Consider the following 13,692-nt stretch of genomic DNA (forward strand, 5'->3'; position numbering starts at 1 on the left):
AATCTCTGCTCCATTGCCTGAAGCACCTCCTCCCCCTCCTTCTTCTCTGACCCTGATGTTGGCAAGATTGTTTCTCACACTTTTATTTTCCTCACTCCTCACACTGCCATGCAGTGTTTTCTATACCCTTTCTTAAATATCAGCTTAAAAAAAATCAGCTTTGCTGATTGGCTCAGCTTTGGCCTGCAGTGGGTCCATTGCAGAGCCAGCTGGAACTGGCTGTCCCTGGCACAGGGCAGCCCCTGACCTCTTCTCACAGAGGCCACCCCTGCAGCCCCCACCCCCCAGTTCCAAAACCTTGCCATGAAAACCCAATACAGGCTATTAAGAACAAAGCCAGCATTTTGAGTCAGGAATTCTCTAAGTAACAAATGAGTATGAAGTTGAGACTACTGTCTATCTGCTTGTCCCTTCTCATACGGTCTCTAGAAATTTGCTACTGGCCAGTGTCAGCTACGTTTTTAACACAGAGTAAGAAAAATTATTTTAGAAGGATATTTTGTCTGTCATTTAACTGAAAACATTATAATTACTGAGCTAATTTTATATGTGGAAGGAACAGATTTCTCATACTGTAGTTTAGCTAGATGAAAACGTTTACTCTGTACAACCAATAGAAAACACATATATCTCCAGAGCTGTCATCAGAGAAGTATTTTTCATCTAGGTATGTCCTTAGATAAAACACTTCAAAATTTCTGTAAAACTATTTTGGAGAGACAACAACATCAACTTCCTCTAAAACTTTTCTCAGGGGTAACATCCATAGTTTCGTTTTTGACAAACAATCAAAACTCATGTTTCATATGGAGATGGTAATTTTTTTAATTCCTCAAAACATAAGAGCATCATGCTATTTATTTCTAAATTAAGCATACATCATTTGGAGGGAGAAAAAAAAAGTGCATCATGCCCAAAATAACATCCCAGAAGTTAGAAGTCACTGAACACATGCATATCTGGCACCAGTGTACCAAGAGGAAAGTAGGATATGGTGTCATCCTGGTCATCTGGAGACAAGGACATATATACTATAAGGTCATTCTGTAGAATAAAAGGCTTGTGAAAATGGAGAGATAATGGAAAATGAAGAGAGGAAGAGGTCAAGTAGTAGTTACAGTATAGGCACTGCATTAAACACGAGAGGATGAGACAGCTGGAATACAGAGCAGGAAGCATGGGAATTGAGTTTTGTTTGTCCTGACCCAGTTCCTTCAGACATGCGCTTCATTGAGCACTCCTTGAGAAACAGGGAAAAGTGGACAAGGTCGTAGCAGAGGGAGAAATACTGGATGGTTACTTTGTTTTTATAATATATTTGGCCACTCCTACTCTTTGGCCAGCATGCCATAGATTATATAATCTGAATTATCTTCAAATGTCATAGTTTAAGAGTTTAAAAACTTATACTGGGACTGAGTTACCTTTCTTCATAGCAGCTCGTAGGGTGCTGTTGCTTTGCATTTGTAGCTACAACACTGTTGATAACATACCAATGTTTTGGCTATTGCTGAACAGTGCTTGCACAGCATCAAGGCTTTCTCTCCAACTTCACCCCCATCCAAAGGCCAGTAGGCTGGGGGTGGAAGGATTTGAGCAGGTGCCTAGGGTGGTTATCACCTCCCATAACCTGGGATTTTATGCCTGAACAGGCAATTAATCCTGGTAAATTGACATGCCATCTGATATAAGGGTGCCTTGCCTACCCCAATGAAAACCAGTAGCTCCTAGCACTGTATTGCTGCTTGCTTGCGTCTACTGAGCCTCTGTTCAGTACCATCAGAGGAGCATAGCTGAGACAGGGACTACAGTAATCACCCCAGTAGTCAAAAAGAAACACTGGACTTGGAGGTCGATTGGTCCATATCATTGATTAGTACGGGAGGAGGAGGAGGAAGGGTCTGATCAGGAAGCTGGTCCTTTGGCAAAGAAACAGGAGGAAGAAGTGAGAGAAGTGAGAGTGCAGGACATCATTAATTTTCCAATTAGCAAAACTACTAACCACCTGTGCCTTGGGAAAGGAATTTGGGAGGGAGCTAAAAGATTTAGAAGTGTTTGTGTAAGTAACGAACCATGGAAAATTAACGGCTCTAACCTTGAAGAAGAGCTAACAAGCTGATAGAAGGGAACATCTTGGCGCCAAAGACTGGACAATGGCCAGAGAAGCATGAAGTCTGATAAAACTGCAGAAACTGGGTGAAAGGTAAACGCGGCGAGGGGAGATCGCAACCACTGACTCAATTCAGGACCAAAAAGACTTGCCCTCCACACCTGAAAGGAGCACGCGTGCTGATTTACATAGCAAGCGAGACTCATTTAAATATAGTTAACCAATAGTGTGTGAAATGTTAATCACTAGCCAATAAGTGTAGACTTAGGCGTGTTTATACTAATCATTTAACCTGATAAATATGTTGTGGTTTTGTATGACGGTGTGCTTGATTTGTGGAATTTCCACTGAGCACCCTGCGCAGAATAAAGCAACGTCGGCTCTCTAAACGGGACTCTGTCATTCGTTTGGAGGGTTTTCTCAATTACGAGCAACAGTTTTGGCGACCCAGATGGGACCCTGAATTCAGACTGCAACTTGACTAGGACACCACTGCCGCTGGAGGGAATCGCAGATCGGACTCCAGCTGGCACCAGAGGACTTTCCTCGGGGACTCCCGTCTTGCAGTCCCCTGGTGGGTGGTGAGTACCTAGGGGACATCCAAAACTAAGCATTGCTAATTTATTTTGGGTTCATTTGGTATTTTGGGTTCATTCCACGAGTAACTCGTATCTGCTCGAGGTATGGATCGGTGGAGTATTTACGTAAAGGTCTTGTGAATTCGAATATCCCGGGTTATCCCCGTGTGATATTACAGTGACAACTGGAGCACGAGGATTTGATTGCGGAGTACTCCTAGGTGTTTTTGTGATCATAAAGGTTATCTTGTTCTTGTTGTGTGGGTGTTATAAAATGGGTAACTTGTCATCTACCGAAGGGGGAATCACCAAGAATTCACCGTTAGGATGTATTTTAAATCACTGAAATAGTTATGGGGGTGACCCCCTAACTAAAAGAAAATTAATTATGTATTGTAATCAATGGTGGCCTGTATATATTTTGGAAGATCAGGAGAAATGGCCTAAAAATGGAACTCTGAATTATAATACCATCTTGCAACTTATGGTGTTCTGTAGACGGGAAGGAAAATGGGATGGAATACTGTATGCTGACATGTTTTTTGGGTTGAGAGATGATTATGACAGTAGAAAGGATTGTGGTTTGATGATTGCTAAAGATGCTAATGTGTTGGCATTGGAGAAAGAAAGAGATGGAAAAGTACCAAAACGATGTTGTTCGGCTTGTAGTATCAGAAAAATATGTAAGAAGTTGAGAGAACCTCTGGAGGAGGAGGATGATGTGGAATTGTTAATAACTCCTAGGAGAAGGGCAGCACAAGTAGAAAGAGAGGAAGAGAGAGTTGAAGCCTCCGACTTCCCCCTCCCCCCCCCGCCACCGGTGGAGGAGGAAATTGAAAACAGAGAGGAAGATTTGTCCAGCCCTGTAGCTAGTTGAACAAGGCGGGTGGGAGCAGTGTTGCAGGCACCTTTGAGACAAGCAATAGGGCCAGATGGAAATCCAGTATACATGAATGTCCTGTTTTCAACGGCAGATTTGAGAGCATGGAAGGAAATGGCAGGGACTTTCAGGGAGGATCCAGATAAAATGGTTAAGGTTTTGGAAACTATAATGGAGAATCATGATCTGGATTGGCAGAATATACAGGTAGTTTTGGGAAAATTAATGTCTTATGAAGAACGTAGGCTTGTATTAGTGAAGGCAAAAGAAGAGGCAGAGAGGGTTCATGTTCAGGATGCCCAAGCTGGGAGGGTTAGAAGATCATTTTCCTTTGACCAACCTGGAATGGAATCCAAATAATCTGGTACAGAGGTTGTCGATTACTAAATATCAGAGGCTCGTGTTGTTTGGAGCTAAATATGCTATACCTAAACAGAAGAGTCTCTCTAAATTGTATCAGATAGTTCAGGGAAAAAATGAAGATCCTTCATCATTCTATGGACGATTGTGTGAGACAGCCAGGAAATTCACTGACCTGGACACAGAACGAGAAACCAATAGTTTCACTTTTATAACCTTGTTTGTGGGGCAGTCTAATCCAGATATCAGAAGAAAGTTGCAGAAAATAGAAGGGGAGAATGCGACGTCACTAAGTAAGTTGTTGGAAGCAGCTTGGAAAGTGTATAATAATCGAGAGGAGGTAGAAAAGAAAAGACAGGAACAGGAACAAGTTCAGAAGGAAGCTCGGAAGGCCCGGCTGTTAGCGGCAGCAATAGCTGAAGGGAATCAGAATAGAGAAAGAAGGGTTCAAGCCTCGGGAAGAAGTACGTTCAATTCAAATCAAGGGTTTAGGCCCCCTTTGGGAAAAGACCAATGTGCATATTGTAAACAAAAGGGACATTGGAAAAGGGAATGCCCTCAAATTCTGAACCGAGAATTACCCCCCTGAAGTAGGGAGGATCCACAGGTAGCAAGTGTATTAACTATAGAATCATAGAATCATAGATCAAGATTCAGACTGAAGGGGACAGGGGGTGAATTCGGAAGAATACCCAACAGAACCCCTGGTTACCCTGAAGTTGGGGAATGAAAAGATAAAGTTTTTAATAGATACGGGAGCAATTTATTCAGTATTAAATACTTGCAAAGGGAAATTAAGTAAACAAGTTATGCCTGTTGTCAGGGCCACAGGGAAACAGGAAGTACGGCCTTTCTTTCAACCTCTTAAATGTGGAATTGGTAAGAGGAGTTTTACTCACAAATTTTTATATATTCCCGATTGCCCAATGCCCTTGTTGGGGAGAGATTTATTGAGTAAATTAAATGCACAAATAAGCTTTGAGCAAGGAACCATTCATGTACAAATACCAGAAGAAAAAGCCTTGGAGGTGCAGGTCTTTGTCTTACAGGAAATAGGAGAGAATGAAGAAGAGAATAAGGACGAAATTCCTGAAGAAGTGCTGGATGCAGTAAACCCGCTGGTTTGGGCAGCTGAGATCCCAGGGAGATCAAGAAAAGCGGAACCGGTAATCATGTCGTAAAAACATGGAGCAAGACTGGTAAGACGGAAACAATATCCTATTAAATTAGAAGCCAGGAAAGGTTTGGAACCTTTAATTACAAAATTTTTAACTTATGGACTGTTAAGAGAATGCCAATCAGAATATAATAACCCTATATTGCTGGTATAGAAACCGCATTCTAATGAATATCAGTTGGTGCAGGATTTAAGAATTATAAATCAGATTACACAGGATGTACACCCTGTGGTTGCTAACCCGTATACCCTTTTGACTACCATAAAGGACACAGACCGGTGGTTCACAGTATTAGATCTAAAAGATGCCTTCTTTTGTATTCCATCGGACACTAAGAGTCAAGAACTGTTTGCCTTTGAGTGGGAAAATCCACAGACTGGTCAAAAGGCACAATTGTGTTGGACCGTTTTACCACAAGAATTTAAAAATAGCCCAACTGTCTTTGGAAATCAGAACTAGAAGAATGGCAACAGGAAAATCCGGAAGCTACCTTGCTTCAATATGTGGATGATATCCTTTTGGGAGCAGAGACTCAAGAGAAATCTGTGTTATTAACAATCAATCTTTTGAACTTTCTAGGTGCCGCCGGATACCGAGTGTCTAAAAAGAAAGCAGATATTGCTTTACAGGTTGTAACCTACCTGGGATTCACTATTGCCCAGGGGCAGAGGAGCCTTGGCGCCGAAAGGAAGGAGGCTATTTGCCAAATTCCTGAACCAAGGTCTAAACATGAGCTTCGCGCATTCCTTGGAATGGCCGGGTGGTGTCGCCTGTGGATTGTAAATTTTGGGCTTGTAGCCAAACCATTATATGAAGCCATCAACGGCCCAGGAAACCTATTAGAATGGACACCAGAATGTCAGGATGCTTTCATCTGCCTGAAACAGACCCTGATGTCTGCACCTGCCTTAGGGTTGCCAAACTTAGAAAAACCTTTTGAACTGTGTGTTCATGAAAGGCTTCATGTGGCCTTAGGAGTTTTGACCCAAAAGGTGGGGTCATGGAAGCGGCCAGTAGGATATTGCTCAAACAATTGGACAAAGTCAGCCAAAGATGTCCATCGTGTTTAAGAGCAGTTGCGGCCACTGTTCTTCCTATTTAGGAGGCATGAAAACTGACTCTGGGTCAAAAGATGATAGTGTTCGTGCCCCATGCAGTTACCACAGTTTTGGAACAAAAGGGGGGTACTCTTAACATCACAGGGTTCTCCCGTTAAGTACAGAGAACTCATTCAGAAACTACTTAAGGTAATTTTGCTACCAAAACAAGTGTCCATAATGCACTGTAAAGCGCATCAACAAGGACATACTCCGGAGATTTTGGGAAATCGATGAGCCAAACAGGCCACAAGGTGGGCTGCAGAAGGACAAATTTTACTAATGCTACCCAACAAATATCGGGAATTAAAAGGAATTCCTGAATATAACAAGGAAGAAAAGCACTTGGCGGAACTGTTAAAAGCTACAGAGAATGATTCAGGGTGGTGGATCACAGAAGACAATAGGGTAATAGTCCCGAACCCTGTACTAAGGGAAACAATGGAACAGGAACATAGAAGTACCCATTGGGGACCAGAAACTCTCGTATCTAATATGAAATTACAGATACTGGGTGTTGGAATGAGAGTAGTGGCTAAAAGCACTGTGAAGAAATGTGAAATATGTCAGAAGAATAATCCACAAATCCAACCACGACCACCCCCAGGACAAATAAAAAAAGGAAACACTCCCGTAGATTATTGGCAAATAGATGTTTCAGAGCTCCCCCAACAAAATGGGTATCGGTATTTTACTAAATGGAGACAAATCCAGTTGGTGGCTGGTCATGAGTGGTGTTCCCCAGGGCTCAGTACTGGGGCCGGTTCTGTTCAACATCTTCATTGATGATCTGGATGAGGGGATTGAGTACACCCTCAGTAAGTTTGCAGATGACACCAAGTTGGGTGGAAGTGTCGATCTGCTGGAGGGTAGGAAGGCCCTACAGAGGGACCTGGACAGGCTGGATCGATGGGCCGGGGCCAACTGCATGAGATTCAACAAGGCTAAGTGCCAGGTCCTGCACTTGGATCACAACAACCCCATGCAATGCTACAGGCTTGGGGAGGAGTGGCTGGAGAGCTGCCTGGCGGAAAAGGACCTGGGGGTGTTGGTTGACAGCCACCTGAACATGAGCCAGCAGTGGGCTCAGGTGGCCAAGAAGGCCAATGGCATCCTGGCTTGTATCAGGAATAGTGTGGCCAGCAGGACCAGGGAGGTGATAGTGCCCCTGTACTGGGCACTGGTGAGGCCACACCTTGAGTACTGTGTTCACTTTTGGGCCCCTCACTCCAAGAAGGACATCGAGGTGCTGGAGCATGTCCAGAGAAGGGCAACGAAGTTGGTGAAGGGTCTAGAGCACAAGTCTTATGAGGAGCGGCTGAGGGAACTGGGGTTGTTTAGCCTGGAGAAGAGGAGGCTGAGGGGAGCCCTTATTGCTCTCTACAACTACCTGAAAGGAGGCTGTAGTGAGGTGGGGGTCGGTCTCTTCTCCCTAGTAACAAGTGATAGGACGAGAGGAAACGGCCTCAAGCTGCACCAGGGGAAGTTTAGGTTGGGTATTAGGAAAAACTTCTTCACCGAAAGGGTAGTCAGGCATTGGAACAGGCTGCCCAGGGAAGTGGTTGAGTCTCCATCCCTGGAGGTATTTAAAAGAAGGGTAGACGTGGTGCTGAGGGACATGGTTTAGTGGTGGACTTGGCAGTGACAGGTTAACGGTTGGACTCGATGATCTTAAGGGTCTTTTCCTACCTTAACGATTCTATGATTCTAAAGGAAATCATACCTAGATTCGGTATTCCTGTAGGTTTGTCATCAGATAGGGGACCACATTTTGTTGCTAAGGTGATTCAGGAATTAGCTAGAGTTTTAGATATTGGGTGGGATTTACATACTCCCTGAAGACCTCAGTCGAGTGGACAGGTAGAAAGGATGAAACAATCCCTGAAGAGACAGCTGAGCAAGATTTGTCAGGAGACTCAATTGAAATGGACGGGGGGATTGCCATTAGCTCTCCTGAGAATTAGAATCACTCCAAAATCAAGGGAAAAGCTTAGTCCTTTTGAAATATTGTATGGTAGACCATATCGAGTTACTAATCAAAAACCAGGATCTGTAACAATCTTAGGAGAAGGGTACTTGAAGAACTATATGATTTCTCTAGGGAAAGTATTGTTTTCTGTCAACAGATATTTGCAGCTAAGAGCTCCTCTTAGATTGGACACGCCCGTGCAACACCTTCAAACCACGGGACTGGGTCTATCTTCGAACCTGGAGCGACGAACCGTTGAAAGAACGGTGGAAGGGACCGCTCCAGGTATTACTGACAACATATACTGCAGCAAAACTACAAGGAGTTGGACCTTGGATTCATTATTCCAGGTTGAAGAAAGCAGAGGAACCAGATAAATGGGAGGTTACCCCTGTTATGGGCAAACCATTAGGACTTAAGTTTAAAAAGATAAGGTCATGAATTGTACTTGGAAATAAAGGTCAGCATACACTGAATTAGAGTGCCCACAAGGACTGACAGTTTTTGTAATAACTATCATATTATTCTTTCTTTTGATTGTAGTATGGAAACCAAAGTTTCCTTAATCTGTATGATCTTGCTTGCAATTTGGGAGAGAAATGGAGGAATAGAGGATAATACAGTTTTAAGACTGATACAAGGGTTTGGTAGACTTCAGAATGTAACCAGTATTACTGCCTGTTTGCCACTGCCAACATCAGCCAAAGAACCAATTGAGTGGGGAGTAATAACTAACTCAAGTGCCACTCATCTAGCCATGCTGAGCAATTGGACCAGAGAACAAGCTATCAAAGGCCTTCCCCTTTCAAAGTGGAAAAGACCATTAGGAGATAAATGGAAATACATAAATCATAATTCTTGGTGTTTTGAATGGAAAGGAGAAATAGGATCGCCAGAGGCAAGCAACTACCAAGGAGCAATTACTCACCCTAAACCAGGAAATTTCACCTCTAAATGGAATTGTTCTTGGGTATATAATTGTACTTATTTAGGTGTGTTACAGGATATACCAGAAGTATATGATGCGGTTGCAATTGGCTGCGCATGCAGAAATTTAAGATGTGATGTGGGATTCGCAGGAAAAGTCCAGTGCCACACAGTTACTTTACCCGCACCAGGATACAATGTATGGGTCGTGAGTGATGGAATGCGGACTAATCGATTACCAATGAATATACCAGATCACCAAATCACTTTAGGGGCACCTACCTTATGTCCTTTATGGAGAAATAGCCCTTTAAGTTCCAGATGGTGGGGAAAGGTAAAGAGGGAAATAGATGAGCCATGGCAGCCGAGAACCACAACCAGAGTAGGATGGAGTTTCCAGGCATTCTTTGTTCCGGGTACAATGGCCTACAAGAATCATATGATGTTAGCCAATCTAACATGCCAAGTTGAAACCTTAGCGAATGATATGGAGCACAGGCTATTGGCAGTGAATAAGCAAATACAAGCCAACTCGGAAACAGCGATGCAAAATAGATTAGCTTTAGATTTACTGTTAGCTCGAGAACATGGAATGTGTGGATATCTTAAACTGGATTCGGAACATTGTTGTGTACATATCCCTAATATAACTGAAGATCTACAGACTCAAAAATAAGGAATGTGGCAAGAAGTAGTAGGGAACTACAGGAATCTGCAGAAAACAATTGGATAAATAAAATTTTAAAAACATCTGGGAGGATGGTCTTTAATGGGATGGCTGGCAAGTCTGGTACAAAGCTTTATAATTATGATCGTGATCATTGTTACACTTTTGATGATAATTGGATGTTTAAAACAGGCAATAATACGAACTTTGTTTGCGAGAAGAATAATGACACTTCAGGAATATGGAAGTATCAAATAATGATATTTGAAACTTCCAAAGGGGGGAAATGTTGTCCTGCAGGACATCATTAATTTTCCAATTAGCAAAACTACTAACCACCTGTGCCTTGGGAAAGGAATTTGGGAGGGAGCTAAAAGATTTAGAAGTGTTTGTGTAAGTAACGAACCATGGAAAATTAACGGCTCTAACCTTGAAGAAGAGCTAACAAGCTGATAGAAGGGAACATCTTGGCGCCAAAGACTGGACAATGGCCAGAGAAGCATGAAGTCTGATAAAACTGCAGAAACTGGGTGAAAGGTAAACGCGGCGAGGGGAGATCGCAACCACTGACTCAATTCAGGACCAAAAAGACTTGCCCTCCACACCTGAAAGGAGCACGCGTGCTGATTTACATAGCAAGCGAGACTCATTTAAATATAGTTAACCAATAGTGTGTGAAATGTTAATCACTAGCCAATAAGTGTAGACTTAGGCGTGTTTATACTAATCATTTAACCTGATAAATATGTTGTGGTTTTGTATGACGGTGTGCTTGATTTGTGGAATTTCCACTGAGCACCCTGCGCAGAATAAAGCAACGTCGGCTCTCTAAACGGGACTCTGTCATTCGTTTGGAGGGTTTTCTCAATTACGAGCAACAAAATCACCTAACAGGTGGAAACTACCTGGTCCCTGACCTCGAGAGAACTTTGAGACATGCGGAAATATTACAGCCGCCAGCCAGGGGAGTGGATTGCTGCCTGGCTCCTCTGATGCTGGGACAGCACAGCCAACAGTCAGGAATTAGAAGGTAAGGAAGCCCAACAGCTGGGATCCTTGCCAGGGACCAGCAAACTGACAAAGAAATCGGAAAAGAGAAAACAATCCACAGCCTCTGCAGGCGTCTCCTGTTAAGCATGAAGGCAAGATATCCCCTCAAGGAAGATCTTGTGAATTACTGAAGGAAGTGGACTACTGCTGAGGAAGGTATCCAATACCTGAGAGAATTAGTGGTGCTGGAAGTCAATTACAGTGACGTGGATGAAAACCAGGTCTCCAAAGATCCAGATGATGTCCAATGTACACAGGCCATGTGGACGAGGTTTGTCCAAAATGCACTGGCATCATATTCCAATAGCCAAGCAACAATGGACTTGCCAGGCTTTGATATACCAGCTGTGTAGAGAATGTTCTGCTAACATTTTGAAGAAAATCTCTCTCCCTCCTCGTCCCCACGGGCCAGCGTCTTGGCTGTCAGGGGCACCCCATGGAGCCAGACGCCCCTGGCTGGAGGGAAAGGGAGCCCCAGACACATGCCACATGGCGCTCTGCTTTTTCCTGCATGTCAAGGGAGAGGACATGAGGAAGTGGGATGGTGAGCCTGTGTATGCAAACCAAAGGGGAAGACAGCTGCTAAGAAAGGGCCATCCAAGAAGGCTGTCAGTTCATTTGCTGTTGAGATGGTAGAAAGCAACAAGCAGTCACTCAGATGTAGAAGAAGGACTGAGAGCACCTCCTTTGATCTTGGTGAAGGGACCTCTGGTCTGGCAGTGCAAGGATCAGACAGTGAATACTCTAACCATGAATAAAGGGTCCCTGACTCTGGCCAGGAAGAGGAAACTGATGACCAGGTTTAATGGACTGTGTGGATTAGATTGCCTGGCACATCAGATCCACAGGAGTATAAACCTTTGGTTGACACCAGTGCACAGTGTACCCTAATGCCATCAGGGTACAAGGGGGCAGAACCCATCTGGATGTCTGGAGTGACAGGGGGATCCCAAGAGTTGTCTCTGTTGGAGGTTGAGCTGAGCCTAGCAGGGAACAAGTGGCAAAAGCATCCTACTGTGACTGGCCCAGAGACTCCGGGTATCCTTGGCATAGACTACCTCAGAAGAGGGTAATTCAGTAACCAAAAAAAGTTATTGGTGGGCTTTTGGTGTAACCCCTGTGGATACAGAGAAGATTAAACAGCTATCTGCCCTGTATCTACCCTGTATGCTATTGGAGAATCCCTCTGTTCTGGGGTTGCTGCAGGTCAAAGAACAGCAGTTGCCAATTGCTAACATGACGTCGCACAGATGGCAATATCACACCAACCAATACACCCTAGGTCCCATCCATGAGCTGATTTATCAGTCAGAGAGCCTTGAATATTTTCATAAGGCCAGTAACAGTGGACTATCATGGCATGAATGATGTCACGCCACCGCTGAGTGCTGCTACAGCGGACATGCTATAACTCCAATATGAAGTGGAGTCAAAGGCAGCTAATTGGTATTCTGATTCTCTCCCCCATCCTACCGGGGGGGAGTGAGCGAGCGGCTGTGTGGTGCTTAGTTGCTGGCTGGGGTTAAACCATGACAGTCGTTTTTGGTGCCCAACGTGGGGCACGAAGGGTTCGAGATAACGACAGATTTAATTGGAAGCTGTTATTGCTGTTTAACTATTAATCGGCAGGCTTCTGTGCTTGCCACGGGGCTTGCTTGCCTTACTGTATATTAGAGTCTAGTGCTCGTTAGTGGCTGCTTTTTGCTTTTGCTGCTTGCTATGCTGCTGAACTGCTTATCATGTTACTCTGCTGTGCCTGGGAACATTTTGATAACAGCAACGGCCATGCGCCTGGGCTGGCAGATGGCCAGGGCATCGCTGCTGTTTCTGTACCGCTGTACTGGACAGGCTGGAACTCCAGTGTGAACTCGAGCCGAAGGGACTGTGACCTGTGGATGAGTCCACGCTGGAGCAGGACACCCCGAAGCGTCTGTGGCCGTGGATAAGCCCATGCCAGAGCAGGTATGTCTCGAAGCATCTGTGGCCACGGTTATGTCTGTGCCGCAGCAGGTATACCTCTTGAAGGGATTGTGGCCCAAGGATAAGTCCACGCTGGAGAAGGTACACCTCGAAGCATCTGTGGCTGTGGATAAGTCCGTGCTGCAGCAGGTACACCCTGAAGCATCAGTGGCTGTGCATGAGGTCATGCTGGAGCACCTCAAAGCGTGTGGCCATGGGTAAGGCCATGGTGGAGCAAGTTTACTTCTGAAGAGACTGTGGCTGCGGGCAAGGCCACGCTGGAGCAGGTATACCTCTGAAGGCATTGCGGCCCATGGAGAAGGCCACGCTGGAACAGGTGCACCTCTAAGTGACTGTGGCTGTGGATAAGTCCATGCCGCAGCAGGTATACCCCTGGAGAGATTGTGGCTCATCGATAAGGCTCCACTTGGAGCAGGTACTCCCCTAAGGGACTGCAGCCTGTGGATAAGTCCAAGCTGGAGCAGGGGCAAGGGGAGGCAGTGTTAAACCCAATGGTCTGGTCCAAAGGGGCCAGGGGTGGAGACTGTAATGGAAATACCTTTAAACTGTTGTAACCCGGGATTTGAGTTGCATGTTATGGGAATGACTATAGCAGGAACCCCTTGTTGCTAGCCAGGCTAGCAATGTTCATTGCAATGTTAATCCCTATAACCTGGCCCAAAGGGACCAGGGGTGGAGACTGTAATGGAAATACCTTTAAATTGTTGTAACCCATGATGTGAGTTGCATGTTACAGGAATTACCATAGCAGGAACCACCTGAACCAATGGAGGACAAGCCTTACAAGAAGCAGTGCAAGTGCAGCAGTGGCCTGACCTGAGCTGGCTTTGGTGCCTGTTGTGGTTTAACCCCAGCTGACAACTAAGCACCACACAGCCGCTCGCTCACTCCCCCCC

The 13,692-nt window shown here is 44.8% G+C and overlaps 1 protein-coding gene and 1 pseudogene across 7 annotated transcripts in view; one reads left to right on the forward strand and one right to left on the reverse strand.

Annotated features, from left to right (window-relative positions):
- Positions 1-13,692, reverse strand: part of LOC148054119 (tyrosine-protein kinase Fer-like) — a 239,643-nt gene that overhangs the window by 184,111 nt on the left and 41,840 nt on the right. The window lies entirely within an intron of this gene.
- Positions 7,998-11,083, forward strand: LOC148054121 (uncharacterized; annotated as a pseudogene).

Source organism: Nipponia nippon, unplaced genomic scaffold (assembly GCF_047370975.1).
Source record: "Nipponia nippon isolate SJK-2023a ecotype South Korea unplaced genomic scaffold, ASM4737097v1 scaffold_34, whole genome shotgun sequence".
NCBI lineage: Eukaryota > Metazoa > Chordata > Aves > Pelecaniformes > Threskiornithidae > Nipponia > Nipponia nippon.